The sequence below is a fragment of the Podarcis tiliguerta genome (assembly GCF_965153285.1).
Source record: "Podarcis tiliguerta genome assembly, chromosome: 1".
NCBI classification, from domain to species: domain Eukaryota; kingdom Metazoa; phylum Chordata; class Lepidosauria; order Squamata; family Lacertidae; genus Podarcis; species Podarcis tiliguerta.
This window is the reverse complement of record NC_139534.1, coordinates 36,514,922-36,541,874: the sequence shown is the minus strand read 5'-3', so window position 1 is coordinate 36,541,874 and position 26,953 is coordinate 36,514,922. Positions and strand designations below refer to the sequence as shown.

General features: G+C 43.0%; 1 long non-coding RNA gene across 1 annotated transcript; it reads right to left on the bottom strand.

Moving 5' to 3' along the window:
• Positions 1 to 1,328: 1,328 nt before the first annotated feature.
• LOC310665386 lies at positions 1,329 to 26,953 on the bottom strand. Its single transcript, XR_014505447.1, has 3 exons — positions 26,751 to 26,953; positions 7,651 to 7,858; positions 1,329 to 1,508 (listed from the first exon to the last, which is right to left on the bottom strand). It is a non-coding gene; the product is annotated as an uncharacterized lncRNA (long non-coding RNA).

The following is a 26,953-nucleotide window of genomic DNA, read 5'->3' as shown; positions in this document are numbered from 1 at the left end:
CCTCCTGGTTTCTTATTATCCAGTGGGACATACATTTAGCCACATGGAGTGATATGTGGCTCCCCCCAATCACTGCATTAAGAGGCAGCCCAAGGGGAGCTGTCAGGGGCCTGGAATTGTGGGACTGCTTGGGAACAGATGAAAGTTAGGATCTCCTTCTCTTGGACCACAAATTTATTTAAAAGGGGGACATGGCTTTTCCAATCACATGTACATAATAATGTGTCAGGCTTCGGGGACTTGGCCTCCCCCCCCCTTGACTATAAATAAGCAGGACAAAGTGAAAAGAGTCGCTTACCATTTAAAGAGTCTTTAATGATCACAGCAAAAGAAAAAAGCAACCATTCTCAGAATGAAGGTGTTCCCAATTAAGGTTTCCACCCACTTCCCCCCTAGTCACTTTTGCTGCTTGCAACCTGATCTTGCAACCACCGTGCTTTTTGTGTAGCCACCTTATCTGATCTACATGACCTTAGTCTGATAGGCTGGACACTTTCCATCAAGAGAAAGAATCTGTTAGCTCTCTCACTTCCATGTCTTCTTAACTTTGCTGTTCACGCCCCAGTTCTTCCCAACTTTTGTCTTCAGAACTATGCCCCTCTGCAAACCACTGTTCCAAATCTATACTGCTCCACTGATCCTGGGCAGCTTCAGGATCCTGGTCAGGGGCAGGGGGAGAGGGAGGCTCCCACCATTCCTCATCAGAGCAGTACTCCTAAGCCTGGTCTCTGACTTAATGAGACATTTGAAACAAATTACTTTGGGGGGGGGGGTTGTTCCAGATAATTTCTAGTTTGTTTTTAATTTTCACAGCCTCAGCTTTCCATCCGTGCATAGATCCAAAAGCGAGCGGTTTGTGAGTCTTTTAACAAATGAAACTCAAGTAAGATGGGTAAGTGTTGCAAAGTACTATGGCCTATGATTTCATTTTTTCTGGCCACATTGCACATACCCGTCCATAACGCCATGTGTGCAACAGGAGACACAGACCGCCTAATTCCACAGATACTCGAGTGAGCTCACCTTTCGGTATGTTTACCCGGGTTCTGATTATAATTACACTGCCTGCCTCTCCGGTTAGGAAGACTGAAGTAAAAGGGCTTGATTGACTTGCATACAAGTGAAACATACCGCCCATCCCATCCTGATAATCTCCGAAAGGGTTCCTCCCCAATCATCAAGGCTGTTTATTATCATTACAAGTTTTCTGCCATACAATTGCTTAGTTAAAAAGAGAAAGTACAGAGTGGGGAGGGGGAGAGAGAGAATAGAGTAACTTTTCAAAAGGAAAGAAAATGTCAGTGGTTTGTTTTTCCAATATGTACGTTTCAGCAACATAATGTACTGCAGAGTTGATGCTACAGATGGTTGCGGGGAACCAGAAATGTTTCCAAGAGGCAGGGAAGGATGTACTTTTTATATCTCTTACCCAGGGCTAATGCTTTTCCAGGAGCTTTTCAGGACTGATTAAAGTGGAGTTCCATTGCCTCTTGACGACTTCTTTAAACCTGAAAGAAGGAGCCACAGGGGCCATGCTAATTGTGATAAATGCATACTAATTAAGTGCTGGAAGTTGCATTCACGGTTCCAAAAGGGTTTCTTTAAGGAAAAGAAAGAAAGAAAAGAAAAGAAAACACTTGCCATAAGTGTTAAACCCATTCGGGTAAACAAGAACCCTTCTCCATAGGTCAGAAGGCACACAGGGCCACAAACATGGGCTCCGTCTCTCCCTTCTCTTTGCTCAGGTAGGTATCTGTTTTCATTTCTTAAAGCATCCCAGTTAATTATGGCACATGTTTCAATTAGTGTTCCAGCCCTGTGATCAATGACCCACATGCCTTTGAGAAACAGGCAAGACGCACAGCAGGATTCCTCCAGGAACGAGTTCATGACAAAACTGTGTTTAGGTTCCAAAGGGTTAATCCCTTCAGATGTGTAATTTAATACATCATAACTGCTGAAAATTGGAGTCCGCATAATTTATTTTCTTTGGTCTGGGCACATTTGCCTGTTTGGCTGTGGTCTGACTTCAGAGAGACACACCTAAATCTCTCAAGGGTCCCATGTGGCCCGTGTCAGTTGTACAGCAAGCCTGTGGTACTTGGACGGCGCCCAAGGATTAGGTGTTCCTGTGAAGGGTTTTGGTTTTTTTTTTATTTTGGCTCTACAAAAGCACAAGGATGTCATGGGAATAAGCTGCGCTCCTTTCCCCCCTGCTCTCCCTTGAAGGCCACATATCAACGGGGTATCTAACCACTCAGAGCCAGGCTTTGCACAAAGGTATACATTAAAATAAATAGAACATGTAAGCAGAACAGAACAGAAGAGGGAAGGCGGCTTGGCTAAATGGAGACAGGAAACAATTGCTTCATTGTGTGAGGAGTTAAGAGCATGGAATTGCAGAGTGTAGCTCCATCTACAGGAACATTTGCAAAACGTACGCTCTGGCTGCAAGAAAAGCGGAGGGAATCTAACACGGAAACTTCCCCCCTCCTGATTTTTTTTGGCTGTTTTTTTTCTTTAAAAATAAAAATATTTCTCTCTTTCCTCCTGATTCTATCCTTTTTGTGTCTCCCCACACACCTTTCCCCACATTAAAAAACCATGAATACTGAGGAAACTTATTGGTGTTAGGTGTCTAGGAAGCATTTTGTACTTCTTAAATACCTCCTGTTGCTTATTGCAATTCCTTATCCCTCCCATTTCAAAATTCCTTTTCCTGAATCTGTGGCCCTCACGGGGTGGCAGAAAATGTTCCCATATTCAGTCCATAGTTGGAGGAGAGAGTTCGGGCCCTTCCAGCATGGCTATGACATTTGTTTGGCTCTACAATGTGCTCCTCAAACAGCCTGAGGAAAGAAAAGGGGGAAAAAACCAAGAACAACACAACTTTTGCTTTTCACATGGCTTCTGCCTTTAAGAGTTAGAGCAGCTAGCAAAGCTACCCTTCCTTTGCTGTGCTGGTTTTAGTGTAAAACTCTTGCATCTGCTCCTAGCCAGACGTCACGCTTTGCCTGTAGAGGCTGTGTGTTTTCAAAGAAAAGGCTTGGGTCACAAGGGAGAGCGAGATAGCTCTGGGGACGAGTAACGGGATCTGAAGCCTTTCACCTCGAAGCCATTAGCTTGAAACTTTGCCAAGGTTCCTGCTGGGCTGAAGTGGGAGCTGCTTGGATCCCACAGAAGAGGAGAGTAACAGGGCCTCAGGTCGAAGTTGTGGCTTTGCAACAGCTGCTTCAGCAGCTTTCATTAGGTGACATGTGTGCTGGCAACCTCGTCCCTGGCCCTGCTAGATTGACTGCACCAAAATAGTTGCATTGACAGTTCTCTACCTCTTCCCCCATTCCCACCGCACACTGAAAATCCAGCCACACACACACACCAGTGCAAATTTATTCAGAGTATAAATTCAGGAGTCTGGAAATTTGGGGATGAGAAAGGGAAGGGGGAAATGAAAGGGTTCTGGGTTTAGAAGCAAGTTCTACTATATACAGCGGTGCTTCCTAAGTGAGTGTGTTTAGGATTGCAGTCTAAAAAAATCCCATCCATTTTTCAACTGGGATGGAAATGAAATATGTCGGGGCAAAATTTGATTCAGTTTTCACTTAAGGGCAAGTCTACCTAATGCACATTTTCTGCAACAGCACATGAACTGAAAAAAACACAGCTGCACTTTGAAACTTTGAATTTTGAGATGTAGTTCTTCATCCAAGTAATGTGTAGCAAAAAAAGAATGCGGAAACTAGGTTAAAGTGGATTACCGTATTTTTCGTCCCATAGGACGCTCCATCCCATAGGACGCACCTAGTTTTTTTGGGGGGGGAAATAAAGGGGGGGAAATCCCCTTTATTTCCCCCCCAAAACCAGGTCGGGGAAACCAAACCAGGTCGAGGAACAGCGGGATGGCGGTGCTGCGCCGCCCCGCTGTCCCCCGAGCTTGTGGGGCTGGCCAATGTCTGCCCGAAACGCGGGGTGCTCTGCTTCAGCGCACCCCATGCTCCGTGCAGCAGGCTGCTATCCGCAGCCTAGGGAGCCCTGCGGAAACTCCCGCGGGAGTGCGCACCGACCCCTCTCACTCTCCAAGCTTCAGCGAAAGCCTGTATTTGCCCCATAGGACGCACACAGATTTCCCCTTCATTTTTGGAGGGGAAATAGTGCGTCCTATAGGGCGAAAAATACGGTATGTTAGGAAATATTGCTTTAAAGAAAGGTGTATTATATATGTGTGCGCGCACACACACACACACAAAATCAGCATATTAGAATTCACTCTAAAATGTTGGTTAATGTTCATGAGGTCTTCATTAAAAATGCACACACACAATATGGTACAAAAATGTGGGAACTAAATTTATGACTGGAAAAATGGGAAGCTAAGAAATACTGAAGTTGACAGATCCGGCCATCCCTAGCCGTGTGATAATATATAATATATAATATACCTTCCTGCAATCATTTCCCATATTTGCTAGTCCTTGCTGCCCGGGCACTGTACGCTAGAAGGTGGGTTCAGAGGATCTGTGATGATTGCACAGAGCAGATGTTAGTCTTCTCAGATCTATTTCTCTCTGTCTCTGTCTCTCTCATATCTCACCCTCATAAATATGCATTTTCCAATTCCAGTATCATATCTCCATTGCCATGTAGGTGATCCTAACCTGGCGCCCTCCTTTAAACTACAGCTTCCACCATGCCTAACTGCTAGCCATGTCAGTTGGGACCATAGGAGCCAACTCCTAGAGGCTGAGAGGGCTTCACCCTCCCATAAGTTGAGGGCCCCTTAAAGTTGATGGGCAAAGCCCTATACGGCCTAGGACCCTCGTACCTACGGGACCGCCTCTCCTGGTATGCCCCACAGAGAAACTTACGGTCTTCAAATAAAAACATCTTGAAGGTCCCAGGCCACAGAGAGGTTAGGCTGGCCTCAACTAGAGCCAGGGCTTTTTCGGCCGTGGCTCCGATCTGGTGGAACACTCTGTCACAAGAGACCAGGGCCCTGCGGGACTTAACATCTTTCCGCAGGGCCTGCAAGACAGAACTGTTCCACCAGGCCTTTGGCCAGGGCACAGCCTGACTCCCTCCACTGGCAATCTTCGCAGAGCTCTGGCCCAATGGTTGCCAGTGGCTTGAATTAATTAATTTTATAATGAATGATTTTAAAGTGTTGTTTGTACTGTTTTATTGTTGTTAGCCGCCCTGAGCCCGGCTTCGGCTGGGGAGGGCGGGATATAAATAAAATTTATTATTATTATTATTATTAAATGGTGTGTGTGCACAGCATCATGTGATTGATTATGCAGGGTGGGGCTTACCTGCTCTCCCCCCAATATTTTGTTCAGGTTGGCACCCCTGGCTGATGGGAGTTTGAGTTTGAGTTTCTGTTTTATTTTATCCTTGTTTTAATGTATGTTATTTATTGTTGTAAGTCACTCTAAATTAATTTTGTTTTAAAAAGCAACTAACAAGTTTAAATAATAATAGTCCAAAACATTTGGAGCATTGCAGGTTGGTATAGCCTGCATTAGACTTAGGTAAGAAATATTCTCTTCCCTCTACATTGAATCACTTGGAATTGAATGACCTGAGAATGCAAGTTCAAGCAATTGTATTTTTAAGAGCCACATTAGCTTGCCCCAGTATCAGAAAAACAAAAAGGCCCACATTACTGGTGGATTGATCCAAAGCATAACCAGTTTCTTTTACGCCAGACAGGCAGCTGTAACTGCAGTCCTTGCTTCAAGGAAAAGTTTTTGTCCTGTGATTATTATTACCTAGTTTACAAAGACTGTTATCAAGAAAGCTCTCTAAATTGGAATTAGCTAGTGATCCAAGTCTCTGAAGCCCAGGGACTGGAAGGGAAGATTTCTTAATTACACCAGCAGGGGCTTGATTTCTGTTCCTAATAGAGCTGGCTGATGTTGTTGAATATTGGTGGTGCACAAGCATCTTTTGCAAGGGCATCATGTGCTAACCTCTGCTTTACCAGCAGACAAAATCCCTGTTCAGAAGCTGTGTTAAACATGTGCCGAATCAGTGTACCTGTTTGTTTACTTACATGCACAGTGGGGAATTCAACATGGGCGCATGTACAATCCACTTAATTCTACACGCTTACATAAGAACATTCATGGGTGGTTTCCTCAGTCAGTTTCACAGCAGAGGGGAGGTAAAAAAGTGGCAAGAAGGAGATGCTACAAAATATTATTGCAGAAGGAACTCTGAGAGCCAGTAATTAGATGCCGTTCAAAAACAGCTTTAGTAGATTTGGGCTTCTTGCTGTTGTGGTCATATTGGGATTCCAATAACTTTTAAAAAGACAACAAGTATGCAGCACATCTTCAGTTGAAAGTCTTCAAATGGTAATATGTTATATCACCTACTCAATAGCTCAGAAAGACAGGTGGATCAAAGGAAAAGGCTGTGCTTCTGCAGAGTTCAGGGCTTTGGGATAGGATAAGAACAGCGTTAGAAACTGAGATATGAAAGCTAGGAGCTAAATGGCACCTTAAACTTAGGCTATGGGTGCAACAACGGAATGGCTAGGCGTGTTTTTTGTATAACAAGAATACAAAGTGAAAATGAATGAACTGAGGCTAAAATATAATGTTCATTTTTCACATGGTCTAGTCTTTCCCCTGCCCACCCCTCTAATATTCTTAAGAAGGTCTCTTCTCTGGTCTTCAGAGAGTAGCTGGAAGGGGGGAGGCAGAAAAAGGTCCTCCTTTCCTTCCACTCTGCAGTTTTAATCTGAAAATCTAGGCATAGTAATGTGCCCAGAGCTCAGAAACTGCTCGTGCTAATGGAATTCCCTATTGCAAAATGTGTCTAGAACAATGGGAATTTCAAACACTGGATGAGAATAACCACTCCAAAAGTATTGGCTAGCATTGTGAAATATAGAATATTTGGGGATGGACTCAGAGGTGTACTTATGGGTTTGTGAAACGGGCACAAAAGAAATCACCTATCAGACAATGGAGTATATGACAGATGTGTGTGGCACCTTCTTCTTCTGGAGAAGCTTCGCATTATCTTTTTTGCCCTTCCTCCTTGCCTCACCCTCACTCAGGATGCTTTGAGTACCTGGGTCACATAACATGTAGTAATTTTTACTGTGGCTATTGCAATAAAGTGATTGGGGAGGGGGGGAGCGCCAATACAGCCAATTGCCAGGGGTGTCAATACATCTGTTTGCCAAGGGTGCAAGGGACTGTGGCTCCTGCTTTGCATGGAAAAGTCCCAGATTCAGTCCCTGACATCTCCCAGGTAGGTCTCTGAAAGCTGTCATTGCTCCCCCACAAAAAAAGCCTGGAGAGTCGTCGTCTGTCTATATAGACTTAACTAAATGAACGGACTCCTGCCAACCTAGCAGTTCGAAAGCACTTCAAAGTGCAAGTAGATAAATAGGTACCGCTCTGGCGGGAAGGTAAGCAGAGTTTCCATGCATTGTTCTGGTTCGCTAGAAGCGGCTTAGTCATGCTAGCCACATGACCCGGAAGCTGGACGCCGGCTCCCTCAGCCAATAAAGCGAGATGAGCGCCGCAACCGCAGAGTTGGTCACGACTGGACCTAATGGTCAGGGGTCCCTTTACCTTTACCTAAATGAACTGAAGCAGAAGGACCAATGGTCCATCTCAGAAGAAGGCTACCTACCTATTTATTGGTTCTTCAGTCACTCCAGGCATGCACAGTGAGGGGTGAGTGTGAGCTCCACCATTGGCAGGCACACATATAAAACATCCTTGAGGGTCCTCCTCAAACTGTGCTATCAATTGCCTCTGTGCTTTTCCAGAAGCCAGGAAGAAGTGACAATGGAAGCCTCCTCCAACATCCGTACCAAGGCCACTGCTTCTTTATTGGTCTGAAAGAGAAAGAAAACCAGCTAGAGCACATCATGATACTCTGAATGTGCAGTGAGGAAAGCGGATAGGAAGTATTCATCATTCTCATAATACTTGAGCCTGGAGTTAGCCAATGATGCTTTAGAGGGATGGAATCAGGCAGCATTTCTTCACATGGTGCAAAACTATACTGTGGAATTCACTTCCCCCAAGAGATAGCAAGGGCCACCACTGTAGTCAGTTCTAAAGGGGAATTAGACACATTCCTGGAAGATAGGGCTATCAGTGCTACTAGTCTTCATGGTGACTCCATGCTGTCTCCAGAATTAGAGGCAAGATAATATCAGTTTCTGGGGAACCTGATCAGGAAATTCCTCTCACCAATGAGATAGGTTTTTGGGCATCCCACAGGCATCTGGTTACCTACTGTGAGAACAGAATTCTGGACTAGATAGGCATTTTATTTGCTCCAACACAGTTCTTCTTTTCTAAAGGACAAGAATAGGATGTTTGAAACAGTTAGCAGTGCTCTGAAAGCATCTAAATGGGATACGAAAATAACTTGCCCAGTAGTCTCTCTCTCTCTCTCTCTCTCTCTCTCTCTCTCTCTCTCTCTCACACACACACACACACACACACACACACATCCAAGTGCCTAGGAACTAAGCTCCATCCCCTTCCCACCAGGCAGTCAGATTTCACCTACTTCAACACAACCATCACAGTGGTACCCTTGTTTTTCTCCTATCAATTTCATTCTTCAAATGTTTAGCAGCCTCAAGCTGTTCTGTGTCTTTGTCACGTGCTTTGTCTTTGGGGGAATTCTAATTAAAATACCCTCTCCGAATACCTTATGTTAGGGGTGTTTTGTTTTCACTTTAGCCTGCTGAGTTCTCTTGCACCAACATAAAGTCCCTTCTTCTGAAAGGCCTTGGCTTTATAGCATGTGACTTCCCACCAGATCAAAACAGAAGCAGCAACTCTTCTCAAAGACCTTCAAAGCTGCTTCAGAATATTCCCTGCCTGGAGTAATAAGAGCTGTAAAGTTCATCTGCTTCCTTAATTTATTTGCTCAGCTACCTCCCTTCTCCCTTCTCCGCTACCGCACACATTTGCAAACTGTCCCTTTGCTAAGCTCTCATCCAAGGAGGAGGAATTTGTCTTCGAAATAAAATGTGTCCATCTCATCTTGAAATATATTCTTTTGATACTTGATCACCGGGGACTTAATCCCAGAAAAATTCCCATTGACTTCAATAGTCTTTGGATCAACCCCCTAAATTGTCATAAGAAGACCCTGCCTCCAGTATTATGTGTAATGTGCAGCTTATAGCTCAATGCAAGAGATTTTTTTTTAAAAAAAAATTACTTAGCATTGGAATCCTGATTTCTTTTTGACACAGAGAAAGAAATAGCTAGAGATTAAACTTCCATCTCCAACCCCTTGAGATGCTCTAATAAGCTAATCTAGTCAGTAAGATATTGCAAAAAATAATAATAACGCAGCAACACACATCTGTAGCTGCAGTTTAATGGCATGAGTAAGGAGAGAGCCTAGTTGGCCAATTCCCAACGTTCTGGGTGCAGTCCCTAAGTAGGTCAACATGTTTCCCCCCTCTACTAACCACATCAATAAAAGAGACATTTCAACAGAAATGTAAAGTTTACTTATTTAAGAAGATACTTTTTTAAACATGACAGATTGGTCCAACACTGTAGTATGGTGTAACCAATGCACTCTAGAGTATGTCTTGTGTTTTAGAATGTTGTGGGTGTATGTCAAGCCTCAAAATCTAGAAAATGCTTTGGGAGTAGGGAAATTCCTTTATCTGAGAAAGAAGACACTAATTCACACAAATCTATATTCCTGAATGATGATAAGGATGCAGGGTGGGGAAGAAATGTCACTGTACAGCCAAATTTCATTGACGCAGAGCATTCTCATAAAGGCAAATCACGTTAGGGGTAGGAAACATGGCCGATTTGACATCTGAGGCCAAATTGAAGGAAAGGCACAACTTTTGTGTCCTGTTCTGGGATCTTCTAGATCAAATAAAGATGAAAGAGGAAGATGTGGTACCAGGAGCATAGCGAAGAATGATCACTGCCATGATGATCATAAACAAGTGTTTAAAAGTGGGCAAAGTGAGCATGAGATCTTGCAATATTCCAATTTTGAGTTATAGTCCTGTTATGATGTTCTCTCTTGTTGCTTGTTATGACCTTTCTTTCTAGCTGGGATTTTCACAATCTACACTGATTTTATGCTGATAACTGGGACTCTTGTGACTGTGGCTCCGTATAAGACATTATCTTTGCTCCTATATATCTACCTCCCATTCTTTGAGCAGGTTGTTGCATTTTTCCCATTGGTTTTGGAAAGGCAATCTGCGTTATGAATAAAAAGGCATGATAACATGTGCCTGATTGCAATTTCCTCCCATGCCATTGCACTAGCTGAGATTTACTTTGCATTCAGGGTTGAAACGATTGCTGTAACTGGGACTGGGAAGGAAGATTAACCGGTGCCAGATTAACCTGGGGATTTTCATCCTTCTTCTGCAACCTGTGGCTTGGCTCACTTTCTAGAGTCATCTAGATTCATCTGTAAATGTGTACCCTCTTTAGAGTACAGCACATTGGCCCCCATGCCTGCTTTAGGCTGGATAATGAGGTTTAATTGGGGTCTGATGGTTCTGTAGAGGATTCTGCCCTTGGCGCTTTGACTATTCCCTGTGCTTCCATTATACTGAAGAAGCGTGGTGCAATCGCTGCTGACCCATGCATATCTCTAGGGCTCCATTTTTTATTTTTGTTAAAAGGGCGAAGGAATGCCGGTTCGTTATATTCTTACCTAGCCAAGCTGATACACCAAAAGCCAAACGTTCTTTCTTGGATAACTAGGTTCCCCGCCCCCCCTCTCCCCTGGTCTTTGGTAACTTTTCTGCCAAAACCCAACTGTAACAACAAAAGTTTATAAACAATGAAAATTCCAGCTGCTTGACATCAGCGATGTGAAGCTTTCACTTCACACAGATACAAATATTTACCCTGAGCTCTGGCAAAGCTTGCCTTGCCCATGTCACCCTTAATCATACATTTCTCTTTGATTGAGTTATGCTTTCCAGTACGTGATTTGATCTGGTTTACTTTTTAACACATCCCAGAGGCTTCGTCAAAATCAACTCTGTGCAGGCCATGTCATTTGGTAGCTGCCAAACATGCTACTCAGAAGGACGTTGGCAAAGGGGAAGAAACAGGACAACCCCCCCCCCCACACCGCCCCTCTTGCAAACACACAGACACCACTTAATTGCTCTAATAAATGTATTTCTTCTTCTTTTCACTGCTGTTGTAAAGCAGCGAGAAAAGAATATAGGCAGGCCTGTTCAGGGTCTGCATCTCGAGCCACATCACAATTAAATTAGGATCCTGGTCCAGCTCATCTCACATGTGTAGCTTCATACATTCATTCCTTCCACACAAACATCTGTAGGGATACTGAAGCTGTCTTATAAAGAGTCAGATTCGGTCCACGTAGCTTAGTATTGTCTACAGGGAATGGCAGCAGCTCTCCATCATCTGGAACAGTCTCTCTGAACCCTACCTGGAGATGCCAGTGGTTGAGCCTGGAGCATTCTGTGCGCAAAGGAGATGTTCTGCAGCCCTTCTCCATAACTTCTAATCCATTACAAGTGCATCATCTCCACCCCCTGCATCCCTCTGCAGGAAGGGCCACTTTTCTTCTCATGTAAGATCGCTGCATGATTTGACCTCCTGTGCTTTCAGGGTTCTCCATGAGAAGAAAGACCAAGTTCCCTGTTGCAGAGATCTCCAACTCACAGAGGCTGATGAGGATGGCAGTGGAGTTCAGAGCAAGCACATTTATTCCCCTCCCCTATGAGAATAGGCTGCCCATAGAAGGCTGGAGTGCTTCTTGAGAACTACAAACTCTTGGAATATATCTGTATTTCCTAAAAATGTGGAGAGGAAAGAGGGATCCTGCCCGGTGGACCCACTCTCTGATCTCCTTTGCCAGATGGCCCATCCCACAGCCTCCACATGTTCAGTAGCTGGTGTGAAAGGAACCTCTATGGCTGGTGCTATTTTTCTAGAAAAATAGTTGCTGGAGCTCACCATGAACATTTCCCTTATTCTCTTAGAATGGCAATGGTGTCTACCTGAGAGGTGCCAGAACTAAGCTGCAGTGAGCTCTGGCTGGGGTGGGGGAAAGCCCTGTGCATGGCTGTCCTGAGTCAGATCATTGCTCCACCCACTGCCTATATTGATAGGCAGCAGCTCTTGACGTTTCAGAGAAGGGGTCTTCTCAGCCGTATGCCAGGGATAGATTCTTTTGCATGCAAATTGGTGCTCTTCCACTGAATGCAAAGTGTAATTCTCCGGGGTCTCAGGCACAGCAGCATTTCCCAAACCTGCTTTCCCAAATCTTTTTCAGCTGGAAATGCTGACAAGTGAAGTTGGGGCCTTCTGCATGCCAAGCAGTTGCCCTACAGCTGATCTACGGTCCCTTCCTACATACAGCCACCTCAGACACGATGCATTCTTCTGTTGATGCTAGCAGATGTGCTGCTCCTGAATGGGATGGTGCCAGAGCACCACGTGCCGGATGGAGAAGAACAGAATCTATTAGCAAAACAGATATCATGTGGGTGGCGCTGTGGTCTAAACCATTGAGCTTCTTGGGCTTGCCGATCAGAAGGTCAGCGGTTCAAATCCCCGTGACGGGGTGAGCTTCCATTGCTCGGTCCCTGCTCCTGCCAACCTAGCAGTTCAAAAGCACACCAAAAAAGGTGCAAGTAGATAAATAGGTACTGCTCCGGTGGGAGGTAAATGGAGTTTCCGTGCACTGCTCTGGTTTCAGTGTTCCATTGCGCCAGAAGTGGCTTAGTCATGCTGGCCACATGACCCAGAAAAACTGTCTGCGGACAAACGGTGGCTCCCTCAGCGTGTAAAGCAAGATGAGTGCCGCAACCCCAGAGTCATCTGTGACTAGACTTAACTGTCAGGGGTCCTTTACCTTTACCTTTTTAATTGACATCACATTGAGTGACATTCAAACACTCTGCAAAAAGTACTAATGTATTATAGCACTATCCTTATAGGAATGCTATCATCATTATTTTTTAAGTCAGATGCTTTTCCAATGCAAACCTAGGTAAATAGTTAAGGACAAAAATTAGTCATTACTTTTGCTTATGCGTATTACCTGGATTTGAAAGGCTTGCTTACACCCCATGACAGTCTCTGTATGCAATTGAAATTCAAGAGAGAGATTGCTGGTAACGGGCAAAATCCAGACAAACCTGAGATTAATCACCAACAGCCACCATAATTTAAAGGGCCTTGGAAATGGCATCCCCAGCTGGTCATTTAGACGCAAGGCGCCTCCCACACAAAGCTGGCTTCGATAAACAGATGGGCTTGGCTTCATGCCCTGAGGGTCAATAAACTCGGACTCAGAGGACCCACGGGAATTCATACATGAGCAAGCGAGGAGGTAAAAGCTTCCCAAACTTTAAATTATTCTGTATTACCTTATTCAAGGCCTTGCAATTTACTGGGAACAAATTCCAGTGACACTCCCATCATTAGTCATGCACAGCATTTGCATCGCTGTACTATTGGTGCATATCTATCTGCTTGCCTGCCTTCTTCCCCTGAATGGTTTTTCTCAGACTCTCCTAGTGTCCCTATTTTCCAGGGACAGTCCCAGATCTACAGAAGCTGTCCGAGTTTCTAATTTGATCCTGGCATGTCCCACTTTTCCTTAGCGTGTCCCTATTTTCATCAGAGAAATACTGGAGGGTATGGTAAGGTAAAGGTCAAGGGACCAGTCAGGGAAACAATGTTGGGGAGAAATGAAGCTGGGTATCAGTCCCTCACTTCTCACCAGCATGCTCCTGGGGGCTTGCATGGCCCAAGTCCGATGCCAGGGACAAGGATGAAAAGGATGGCAAGCCCCTGGATTCCTTTAACGGAATTACCTCTCAGCACCACCATTGGAGGGGTAGGCACTTACCCCTCCACCAACCAATTTAACCAATGCCTAACCGCCAACCTTACAAGTTGTGACAATTTGCTATACAGTAGGCAAAAACCAAATGGCACCAGCCAATCAGCCAAATGGACAAAATTCCTACCAGGCCCCTGCCTCAAAGCAGACGACCCCATGACAGGCATAGCAAGGTCAAGTGAGCAACTCCCCCCCCCCCAATTCAGGGAGGGTGGGCGGGTGATCCAGTGCAAACAGCCAAGAGGACACCCTATGTTGGGCATCCAGTATTTAAAACCTCTGTCCTCTCCTCCAAATTGGCAACAAGCAAATCTCCCCAGAGATCCAATTTAACCAATCCCTGCCTGGGTCTCTTCAAACATCTGCCCAGTAACAGTGGAGGTGGCCTGTAAGCCCCCACCGCAACACGTGCTCTCTGTTAGGGAGAACACGTTTTGTCATTGGTTTTCTTTCCTATTCTGTTCTCGTCTCCGCTGCCCCTTCATCCTAGTTATTTCCTGTGCCTTCTTGATTCCGTCTGATCCCAGAAGCTCTTTCTTCCCCCACCCTCCATTTCTCTCTTTCCACACACAACCACACAGTGTTACTATACCACAACACTATCTGCTCTCTAACAGGGAAATACTGTAAATGTATAGTGTCTGAGAGCAAGACGTAAAACATTCAAACAAACCCAGCAACCCAGTAAGAAATGTTGTATTCTTATTATATAGAAAACAGAATTTTCTTTACTTTTTGTATTGATCAAATTAAATTTCATTATTATTTGGGCTTTCATTATTTGGGCAATGTATTTAATTACCTTGCTCCCTGGTAGCTGAGCCTGGGAATCTAGCCCATTACCTATAGTTTAAATAGTTTCCCTGGGTACCCTTATGTCCAGCTTTTTGACTCTTACATCATGCTTACTGAAACAAATAAGAATGGTTGTTTATTATAGATATGGGAAAGGAACTAAGCCCACACTGCTCAGGTTTCAAACGCCACAGTAGATAATCTCTGAACCAAGACAAAATTCATGAATACAGAGCACTCAAAGATTAGGTTTCAGTGCTTCATTTTATTTATAGTTTCCTGGGCTTGAGAAGGGTGGCAGGTGAGCAATCAGGGAGGAGGCTCTTTGAGACCAATGAACTTCCGCTGCTCCATTACTGGGAAGGAGTGTTTGTCTTCTCTGCTGAGTCTGATGGCGATGCTAACAGTTAGGCCCAAATGTCGAATCCATGTTGCAGTGAGGGTAACACGTTCACCAAGAAGGTAAAGAGGATCTGTAATGTCCAGAGTCATCAGAAACTAACTATTCAGCAGGCGTATTGAACAGTAAGAAAACAGAATTTCTGAGGGGGGCTTTGATTCATTTATGGAACTGTGTGTGTGTGTGTGTGTGTGTGTGCGCTCGCGCACACACACACACACACACCCTATATGTGTGGGATTGTAAAATCTTTTGTAGAGGGTATCTATGCTTATGTAGGTAAAGTGGCAGCACCCAGAAGCAAGTATTGGAACACTTTGCTCTCTCCTTTGCAAGTAGATCTGTCCAGAGCTATCATGGGTTTTGTAGATCTGCTCACCTGCCCTTTATCATATAACATGGTGGAAGAAAACAGCATAGGTTTTGAGCAAACTGGGAAGAATGTAGGAGCAGCATTACAGTGTGATGTTTTTAGACTCTGGAACTACTTCCAAATGCAGAGAACGACTCCTGCTGCATTTTATTTTAATGTATTGTATTTAATGTATTTTTAACCTTCTGTTGGAAGCTGCCCAGAGTGGCTGGGGAAACCCAGCCAGATGGGTGGGGTAGAAATAATAAATTACTACTACTACTACTACTATTACAGTGGTACCTCTGGTTATGAACTTAATTCGTTCCGGAGGTCCATTATTAACCTGAAACCGTTCTTAACCTGAGGTACCACTTTAGGTAATGGGGCCTCCTGCTGCCGCCACCACGCAATTTCTGTTCTCATCCTGAGGTAAAGTTCTTAACCCGAGATACTACTTCTGGGTTAGCATAGTCTGTGCCCCAAAGTGTTTGTCACCCAAGGTGTTTGTAACCCGAGGTACCACTGTATTTGGGGTCTTCCTGCTCCTTCTGCTGAGTGGGGCTCTGGGCTTCTGCCTGGTAGCATCACTTGTTGGTGGGAATGGACCTTCCATTCCACAGATTAGCCTTTCTTCAAGAGATTAGATTTGTTCAATAGCATGTATCATAATCCCTCTGTCTCCAATAAGGCTAAACTGCTGATTGTGTTACAAAAGAAAGTTGACCGTGGTGCATGACAAGGTCCAAATACAATGCAAATCTATGAAAGGCAAGGTCAACCTTCTGTACTTTCTTTAATGGATATGAAATCTCTCTCTCTTTATATAGAACATCAAGCATCTAAAATAATTAAAAATCTAGTAGCATGCATGGGAGAGCCTTTAATTGCGTCAAAAGTCGAGTTCCTTCATCCCATCATTGTTCTTCAATCTCACACTATTTTGAGTAGGAAACTTTAGTAAAAAGGCTTTACAATTAGTAAATGAAATATAAACAAATATAAAAATTGAAAAAATGCATTATTCACCTTCCTTCCCTCGAACTTTAGATTATAACTGTGACAAATACTGTCTTGCTACAATTATTATTATTATTACTATTTACTTTTACAGGATAATTTCTATTCAAGAAGGGCATTTTATTTATTGACTTAACTTCAACAGCAAAACCAACAGAGGGAGCAAAGGAACTCAGCCATCCAGCTACTGTAATAAAATTTAAAGGCTGTTTTTTGTGTGTTTTTAATCACTTGGTAGTAGAAAGGAGGAAGAAAACAAAGGGAACTTTGCCAGCAAAACAGGGACTATTTAGAACAAAGAGGGTAATCAATATGTATTTACTATGTCCTTGCAATAAATATGGAGTCAAGCAAAAACAACTTACAAACTGTCATCCAGACAGCAGGACACAATGCTACAACAGGAGGCATTTGGAAATGGATGATTTTTCTGTGTTTTTACCCAGAATGCTTTCTTAGTTTCTCATAGCGATATATTAACTTCATATCTGCACCAATAAGTACTGATGGGGTTACTTTTTTGGGGGGTGCACAAAGTATGGGGAGCTAGGCCTATGGTAGAGTTAGGGGGCTTTAACCTTTGCTGTCTCCATTATCATACCAGCCAAGATTGTTCTGCAGCTCATATATGGAGGGGAGGTAACCCTGCCACTGAAGTGAGTAGTTTTTCCAGTACAAATGTCATAAACAGGAATTCTGATCCACAAAAGGACCACAGTGGATGATGAAGGGTTAAAGTGTCCCTACTACCACTCTAGGGTCCCCACTCACTGACCTTGCAGTCTGTGGGGAAGAAGAGCACTGCACTTAAGGACACAGCTATAAGGATTTGAAAAGGCATGAATTTCTCTGCTGGCCTTTCTTCATTGCATGCAGCCCTGTTTCCATTCCACTGCAGTTCAACTTCCAACAAAAGTTATGTTAGTAATCTCACTGTCTACTGTTGTGAAATTTTACATTACCTTTCTCCCTCACTATTCATTTAAATGGAAAGGTAACACAATGTAAAGGGGGGGGGGAGAGTCATCAATTTATGTGTTGTTTGCATACTGAAAAGAGCAACAACAGCACACATTGATTGTATTTGCTAGGTTGATTTCTATTCAGGGCATGAGAAAAAGAAGTGAACATTGGCAATTTCCACCACAGGTGTACCCAGAGGTTGTTGGAACTCCCATCCCCTGCTGGGAGTGCAGGCCTGCCCCCTCCAAAACAAAAACCACATTTCAGACTATGGAGTGTATGATATACGGAGCCAGTGTGGTGTAGTGGTTAAGAGCGGTAGTCTCCTAATCTGGGGAACCGGGTTCGCGTCTCCGCTCCTCCACATGCAGCTGCTGGGTGACCTTGGGCCAGTCACACTTCTTTGAAGTCTCTCAGCCCCACTCACCTCACAGAGTGTTTGTTGTGGGGGAGGAAGGGAAAGGAGAATGTTAGCCGCTTTGAGACTCCTTAAAGGGAGTGAAAGGCGGGATATCAAATCCAAACTCTTCTTCTTCTTCTTCTTATTCTTCATATATATGTGTGGGCTATGCACCACTGCTGTCACGGTTAGATCAAATGCAAGAGAACCTTTCCATCCTTCTTGCACTGTTACTCAAAGGCGTTTTTTTGTGGGCAGAGGACAGCAATGCAACTCCTTGTCAGGGGTGCAAGGGGCCTTTGATTTCCACTTCTGTTTCCTTCAGAATTCTCCACTGTCCTTAGGCCCTGATACATAGTTTACATATTACCTAGCTTGGTCCTAATTCTATCCCAGCCTTCCCATACCTTCCCTTTTTAACAATGCAATCCTAAAATTACTGGGAATAACCGCCATTGCGTTCAGTAGTGCTTGTTGTTATTATTTCAATAATAATAGAGAGAGTGTACACAAAAGAGCTGCATGGTACATTTCCCAGTGAAGTCTTGACAATTGAATTGGGAATCCGATCAGAGATAAATTATTTCCCCATTTGTATGCATGCCACAGATCCTTTCTAGGGTTTCAGTGCCACTTTTAAATATTTTTTGACCCAATGAACCACAACTGAGAAAACACAAAAAAGTCCACACTGAAATACAACACAATTGGCATTATCAATCCACAACTAAACACAACTCCACAGGACATTCATTAAATCCCTCTTTACCTACCAAGCAATCTATATTTGTGGTACATTTGGGGTGTCTTGTCCCTTTCAGAGTTTTAGATTTCAACTTTTACAGCATGCAGAGCCGCATGGAAATGCATAGCTTAAGGCTGAGACTACTATGACTGATCCTGACTTCATGATGGGGTCATTTAAATGTTCCTCCAGCTGGGACGCGGGTAGCACTGTGGTCTAAACCACAGAGCCTCTTGGGCTTGCTGCTCGGAAGGTCGGTGGATTAAAACCCTGCGACAGGGTGAGCTCCCGATGTTTGGTCCCTGCTCCTGCCAACCTAGCAGTTCGAAAGCACATCAAAGTGCAAGTAGATAAATAGGTACCAGTGCAGCGGGAAGGTAAATGGCGTTTCCATGCACTGCTCTGGTTTGCCAGAAGCAGCTTAGTCATGCTGTCCACCAGCTCCCTCGGCCAGTAAAGCAAGATGAGCGACGCAACCCTAGACCTAACAGTCTGGACCTGACGGTCAGGGGTCCCTTTACCTTTTACCAGCTGAACAGGAGCTACTCACAGAAAAGTAGCTTCCGTGTGCTTTTGTTACCCATTAAACAATTTGCTTTAGAATACATAATATTTTCAGCTCTCCTGCTTAATTGTCATCCCCTTTGAACAATTATTCAACACTTGGAAGCAGATATTGCTGTCAAGTTTGTTGTACCGTTGTATCTATAAGCTGCAAGAAGGTATTGTACTTTCTTGGATGTTCAGTCATGCAGAATGGGAAGAATCCAGACATTTTTTTAAAATGGAGAAAGAGTGAAATAAAGAAAAATCCATGAAGAGAAAACATTCCTTATAAAGTGTGTGCAGTAAATCTTATATCCATTCAGCATTTTCTCCCTCCCCCCCCCCCTCTCTTTAACCAGTCACTTGATTATTTCCTTGGTGTGCCAACTGATATTTTTTTTCATGGAAAATATGCACTATTCAAGGCTAGAAGATCCCTTCCAGTCTTTCCATCTTTTACAGATTATTAACTTGGCTGTTGTTCATGGCTGCAAAATTCTGTTGGCCATGCTGCTCAATTGGCCATGCCAATCGAAGACCAAATATGCATAACTCAAGGGTAGGTCTTAGATTCAAATCTATTTCAATGCTTAAAGAAAAAGGGAAAAAATAATTTCCTGGATTATTTAAATAGCATTCCCCAAACCCACGAAAAAGCATGCCAGTACCCTCTTACGGAGATTGCCAAAATGTTCAAGTTGTTGCATTTAACTGCTACCAGAGGAGTTAGATAATTTCCCATGTAGTATTTCAACGTTAACTTGCTTTGAATTTTCGCTTTCTGCATAACTCAGACTCTATCTTTGCCCATTCATGAATCATTTCCTTCTGAAATGTTCTTGCTCCATTTCAAATGAGCCAGGGACAATATTTTCTTATCTACATTCAAATATTTGCGTACACATACATTAGGCCAAAATATGCCTGAAACGTTCCCCTTGCACTCATTTCTCATTCAGACTTTGGAAGAGAGTGTTCTACTTCCACAGGCTAGAAGGGCAGTGTGCCCTGTATATATATGTGTATTTTAGGAACATAGGAACACACAAAGAGCCCTTCTGGATTAGCAGGGATTCCTGAGTGTTTCCCGCGATGGCCAAAGAGATTCCGATGGGAAACCTCCAGGCAGAACATGAGGACAATAGGCCTTTCATGCTGTTGCTCTCCAAGAATTCATATTCAGTCCTGATAGTTGAGGTAACCAAGAGCCATCATGATTAGTAATCATTGGTAGCCTCAGCCTCTAACTATCATTTGTGAGATGAAAGTTTAGCTGTGTGTTGTCTGACAGTTTTATTGCTTAGGTGTCATTAGTTTTAGAGGGATTTCTGTGAATGCAAGTTTTCACAGTCAATTTTTTGTGAGTGGGAGGGATGAAACAATTAAAAGCATAGTAGACGGAACCAGGAAATCACAAATGTGCATTTATTTTTGGGCAAAACACCCAACTACCGTACCGCACCTCAGACTTACGCGTGCTTTCAACATTCTGAGCATTTGCTGAAAGCCTGAAGTCTTTCCCCCCTATACATAGACCATTGCAGAAATTCTACTGAAAACCTATTTCACCACATATGCTTACTCGTTGTTAGTTCCTTCTGAGAAGTTTAGGTATGCAGTTTAGTTAAAAACAAAAATGCAAAGGTTACAATGTAAAAAATAAATAAATGAAATCTACAGAAATCTTTACTTGTAAAACAATTGTGACTATTACAACACAATTTAATAATATCATCAGATAAAAAAATGCAATCTTATATTCAATTTACACCAGCTCTCTCGTGTAATTGGTCTAATTCAGTCAATTAGAACTTGCGCTGCCCAAGTTCTATTGGAAGTTGCTTCCTGTGTACAATTTAGTAACTAAAAACACCACAGGAGATATCAAAAGTTTGAGGACTAACCCTGCCCCATAAATCTCCTGGCAGATAATTTATATGCCATACGTTTCCAGATCATGACTTTTACATCTAAACAGATAAGCAGCGGTAAACTATGCCAGAGAACGCTTTGAAATAATGAAAATTTTAAAAACCCAGAACTACTGAAATATCCTCACAAATGAAAGGACTTTCTGTGCCACTCTGTATATAAAATGCATGAAAGACAGCAATGTTATGGATGCAATCAATCTTACTTTATAGCAATTGCTAGCAATGCATAATGCCATTCCTACTGTACTGGCAGGTAATCTACTGTCGCTTTAAATAAATCTAAATATTAGGTCTAGGAAGGATCAACCTGCGGAAAAAAATGCTGAAATATAACTGCTAAAGTTAATACTTACTTAATTCTTGGTTTTCTACAAGACTTAAAATGAAAAGGCTTTCCAACTATTATAAGATGTACAGACTTAATCTACATTTCAATAAGATATTTAAAGGCAGTGCGAGAACTGTCAAGGACCCTTTCTTAAGCCTGAGAGAGACCTACAAAGGAATGCTGACAGTTTCGTTTTCTCTGACATGGAAGTATTATTTCATCAAGAAAATGTTATTATATTCTTATTCATTTTGGCGCTTCCCACTTCAGGCTCTTCACCAACCCCGTCTGTGTTCGCTGGTATCAGTGCTACGGCGTCACCTGGGTTGTCACGAATCCTCTATGAGAGAGGTAGATTAAATGATCTGAATAAACTCATATTCTTCCATTTCATTTTTTTCTTCATCCTTTCCAGACAAAACACAGGAAGAAAATCCTCAGCTTCAGGTGGGGCTTCCCTTCCTTATCTGACGTGTTCCATATGCAAACCTTGATGCTAAAGCTGTGTCATTTTTTATTTTTCCTGCATGCAAAGTGGCTGTGGAAAATATTTTTGAGGCCAGAAGTAAGTACTCTTCTATATGCACTGAGGGACCATAATAAAGTAAATTATTATTATTATTATTATTATTATTATTATTATTATTATTATTATTATTATTATCCTGCCCATCTGGCTGGGTTTCCCCAGCCACTTTGGGCGGCTCCCAACAGAATATTAAAAACAGAATAAAACATCAAACATTAAAAACTTCCCTAAACAGGGCTGCCTTCAGATGCCTTCTAAAGGTCAGAAAGTTGTTTATCTCTTTGACATCTGATGGGAGGGCATTCCACAGGGCGGGCACCACCACCGCGAAGGCCCTCTGCCTGGTTCCCTGTAGCTTTGCTTCTCGCAGTGAGGGAACCGCCAGAAGGCCCCCGGTGCTGGACCTCAGTGTCCAAGCTGAACGATGGGGGTGGAGATGCTCCTTCAGGTATACCAGACTGAGGCCACTTTGAATTGTGCTCGGAAACATACTGGGAGCCAACATAGGCCTTTCAGGACTGGTATTATGTGGTCATGGCAGCCACTCACATGTAAGATAGCAGAACACAATCCTGAAGCTGGGTTTAGAAATTGTTTCTTTAAGAACAAGATGAAACCTTGAATTAGACTTGGACTGAAGACCCATTCTCTGACAGGCTTCCATGGCCATCCTGCATGCAACTTGGGCACTTTTGCTTTGTGGATATGTAACATGAGCTAATAAAGTATTTTATTTTTTTATTTTTATTTTTGCCTTAAAGTCTGCAGGACATGAGTACAAATACATTTCTATCAGCCACTCTAAAATGCAGTGCAATGGAAAGGTGGAAAGTCATGCCTCATGATGAAGTAAATTTTCTGTTCTGAGTACGATAGGTCTGATGGAAACAGGACGGTGTAATTCACAAGGACATTCTGCTAATGGATGCTACTGCCATTGCCCCACAATGTAAAATAACTGGTGATGAGCCAAAGGTGGGATTGGTTTTTAAAACTAATTTCCATGTCCCTTGCAATAGAATGATTCTTTTTTCCGACTTTTTTTGGTGTTAAAATCTTCACACAAGCTTCATGAAAGGAAGCAAAAGTGTACCATATTATTGACAATGCCAAAGTAGCCGCACTGATATTCCTTGTCCTCCTGCTGAGGTCAGGATTGTTCCCGAAAAATGTTTTTGGCCATTTACCTCTCCCCACGTCTGTTTGTACCAAACTATTTTTGATGGGTCGTTTATTGACCTTTTATTTTAAATGCTCCTGTTAAAGATTTCCCATATGGTAAATGTGCCCTTTTCTTCAAGTTGCAAAACAAATGACTACACCAGGCACCTTTTCAAATTAGCTCCCTTCCATTAAACTGCATCCCCCCTTTAAAAAAAGAAGTCCTTTTACTCTTGTGTGTTAAATTTATGTGGCTAGTCCATAAACAGTTTCTAATTAGACACATGTGCATTCAAATGTGGACTTGTGTGTTATAAACCGACACTGAAGTGTATAAGAAACTGTCAGTCAGATCAAAAGTCAATCCAAAATCATCCCATTTGCAGAGCTGAGATGCTGTCACAGTTAGTTAGCCCTAAATGTTTAAAACATCAACCAAAACTTTTATTCTAATTGAGCATGAGTTGAAAGGCTGAACACTTTGATGTCTTTGCTTTTATCATTTGTATATAGCTTAGAACTGCAGACTTTACCCCCCTGGAAATAGTAGACATTGCTTCTTACTGAAAAATATACAGGTAGGTCAATCTGTATTTGTGAGGCTAGTTTATAGTTCTCAGCCATGTATATAATTACTTACAACACACAAGGGCTTGCAAAAAGAAAGGAAAACCATTTTTCTCTTTGTTATTTAACATTGTTTTCTTCCTATTAATGGACCGCATGAAACAGAAATACATCTTCTCAGAATATTGTCTAGAATTGATTCCTGACTTTAGTATAGCTAAATCTCCATGAGGTCCCCCCAATAAAAAATGAAACTCAGATGTATTTTATTATTCAGTTGTTTAACTATGAAAACTTTCTAAAACCTACAGAAAATGTATTTCTGTGTTAAAACAACAAGCCTAAGTACATGAATATTAGCTGCATTTTAGGACATGAATTGAGAGTGATTAAAAGGGGGGTGGGATGCAAAAAAAGGTGCCTATGGAGAAAGGGTAGGTTATAAATGAATGAATGAATATTTATCTGGATAAATCTTTATCTTTATCTCCCCACTTCTTCCTGCTCCTTGGCTGATGAGTGGGAGGGTATGTATTGGCCTATTTAAGATTAGGCAGTGGTCTAGAAACAGCCTGGGGAGTAGAGATTGCATACTTCTGAACAAGAAATAGAGGTGGGGAGAAATGCACTTTTCTTACAGAAACTTTGCATACTGACTAGAAAATGTGCACATTGCCCAGAATTGTAGATGATGAAGCCCAGATATACATATTCCCCAGAGCCTTTGGGGGTTACGCATAATGGCCAGAGAATGTACAGAATTCAACCAAGATAAGCACATTCCCCAAGGCTTGTTATGGTTATGCATATTGACTGAGTAATGTCCCCAATTCCCTCTTCAAGGATCATGTGTTCATTCTCCATGAGACCTGGTAAATGTGCACAACAGCTGATTATTATGCACATTAACTGCTCAACTTACATTCCTCTTAACATATATATGTACAGGAACCTTACAATTTGATTTGAATTTCACTTTATATTAAATTTTCGTAGCAAGTTTAGCTCTTTCTTTCTTTCTTTCACATTCTACCATCCCAGCCTGCACTATCCAATATGTTTTCAAACTCCTTGGTGCCACAGCTTGAAAACAGCACTTGTCTTGGGCACATGTCCCATCTGAGAAACTGTAGGTCCAAGTCTATGGACCAGTTTGTAAACAGGGGCCCCCTTTTCAGTACCTCTGAGAGAATGTGGAATCACTCATTCCTTTGTGATCCAGGTGGGATGAACTATTGCCTGGTGTGTGTGTGTGTGTGTATGTGCATGTGCATGTGTGTGTGTGTGGCTGCTGTGATTTGCATGGTTGCAAATTGCATGGTTGCATGATTACAACAGCTCAGAAAGGATCTAAAAGTGGTCAAGACTGCCGTGGTCAAGTGTCCACCCACTACATGGACCTGCTGGTTCATGCTGTGAGTGTATTCACATCATCATATCCAGATGGCAAGCCTCCCCTCTCTTTTTCCTAGATACAGTGAGGATTGCCAGCCATATGAACTTGCCTGAAACAGTATTGAATTCATAACCTAAACTCAGAGCTAACCCCCACGACAAAAGAATAAGCCTGTATTTCCTCCTGTCTCACCCTTAGCTAGAAGGTGCTGAGACAAAAAGCCTTTTCATATCTACATAATCAATTGTCTTCCCTTGCCGGAAAATACGTCTTCAAGATTGCTGTCTGGGCAGGGGCATAAGAAGACAGCTTGACACTCTGTGCATGCCACTGAAGATACTAGCTCTGAATCTGAGCACCGGTTGAACTGAGAAAATCCACAGAGCCTGTAGGTATCCGGCCGTGATTTTAGCTATTATTTTTCTCTTTTATGGTGTTACCTTTTAAACTGCGTTTGAGATCTTTGTTGTAGACTAGTACCCTGTGGCACTGGCCTGGCGTTGAGAGACATCAGTGAGATACAGCACATAAAAGCGTACCCTATAAGTGTGACGAATGGCAATTACAAGGCTGGGTTGGAGCTAACTTGTGAATGATCGGGTGAATTGGGGGGAAAAGGCTGGTGCAGTCTGCCTGTTAGGAGCAGTATAAGAATGTGGGCCGTGCCAGGTTGTGTGCCACAGGCGGGCACCTTGCTGAGAACACAGGGAAAGCATACGACCCCTTATTAACATGCCCAGCATCTCAACTAGCTCTTTATCAAACAAATCAGGAGCATCGGAAATCGGCCACGTCGTTAATAAGAATGCAGCTGATGTGCAGAGGAGCAGAGTGTAGCTTTTGAATTGTGTAACGGGGTGGGGTGGAGAATGCAAAAGCTGTGTCTTGGTGTCCCAAAAATACAACTGCTGCGATTAAAATATAAAGGGTTGCAATTCATTACCTTAAAGGCAAAGAAACTAACCAGGTATTGCTGTTTGCCTTGAAGGAGGAGAATAGTAAGGGGCTGCAAATCCCTCTTTATCTGGGACAAACACAGGACTGGCACACTTACTTTTACAAGGGTTGCTCGCTGAGCCTGTTTTGCTGCTGATACTTTACCAATACAGTGGTACCTCGGGTTACATACGCTACAGGTTACATACGCTTCAGGCTACATACGCTTCAGGTTACAGACTCCACTAACCCAGAAATAGTGCTTCAGGTTAAGAAGTTTGCTTCAGGATGAGAACAGAAATCGTGCTCCAGCGGCACGGCAGCAGCAGGAGGCCCCATTAGCTAAAGCGGTGCTTCAGGTTAAGAACAGTTTCAGGTTAAGTACGGACCTCCGGAACGAATTAAGTACTTAACCCGAGGTACCACTGTATTTATATTTTATTTAAGGAATTTATATACTGCTTAATCATTAGCCTTTCTAAGTGGTGCATGTTATTGAGAGAACAGCTACTGCTTCTATGCTATTGCTACCATTAGCACATCTGTAGCACCAATATAGCTACAGCAGTGACTAAGGGACTGAGTTGTAATCCAGGAAACTCCCTGTTTATCGCTTGTCTATGCAGGGAACTTGCTAGAGGTCTTAGGGAAGCCAGTGACTCAAAGCATCAGTTCCCCGTGAGCAATGTGGACTTTCTTACAAGGCTGTTGTAAGAATTACTCAGGAAACGTATCTGAAGTATATGCAGCTTGAACATGCAGCTTGAGACCAGTATTCCTAAAAAGTTTGCCTACCCCCTACATACCCAACTGGTGACTGATGATGATGATGATGGATTCAGGTGCTCAAGTCATTCTTAAAATGACAACAAAGCTGAGAGCTTCAGTGATGGTCCTAGTCCTGCCCCAGAAATGCCCCTGTTGCCACTAGAAGTCGTGGGTCTGGCAGAGATGCCATTCATGTAGACTTGGGCTTGGCTTTGTCATCTGTCATGTAGATCTTTGCATT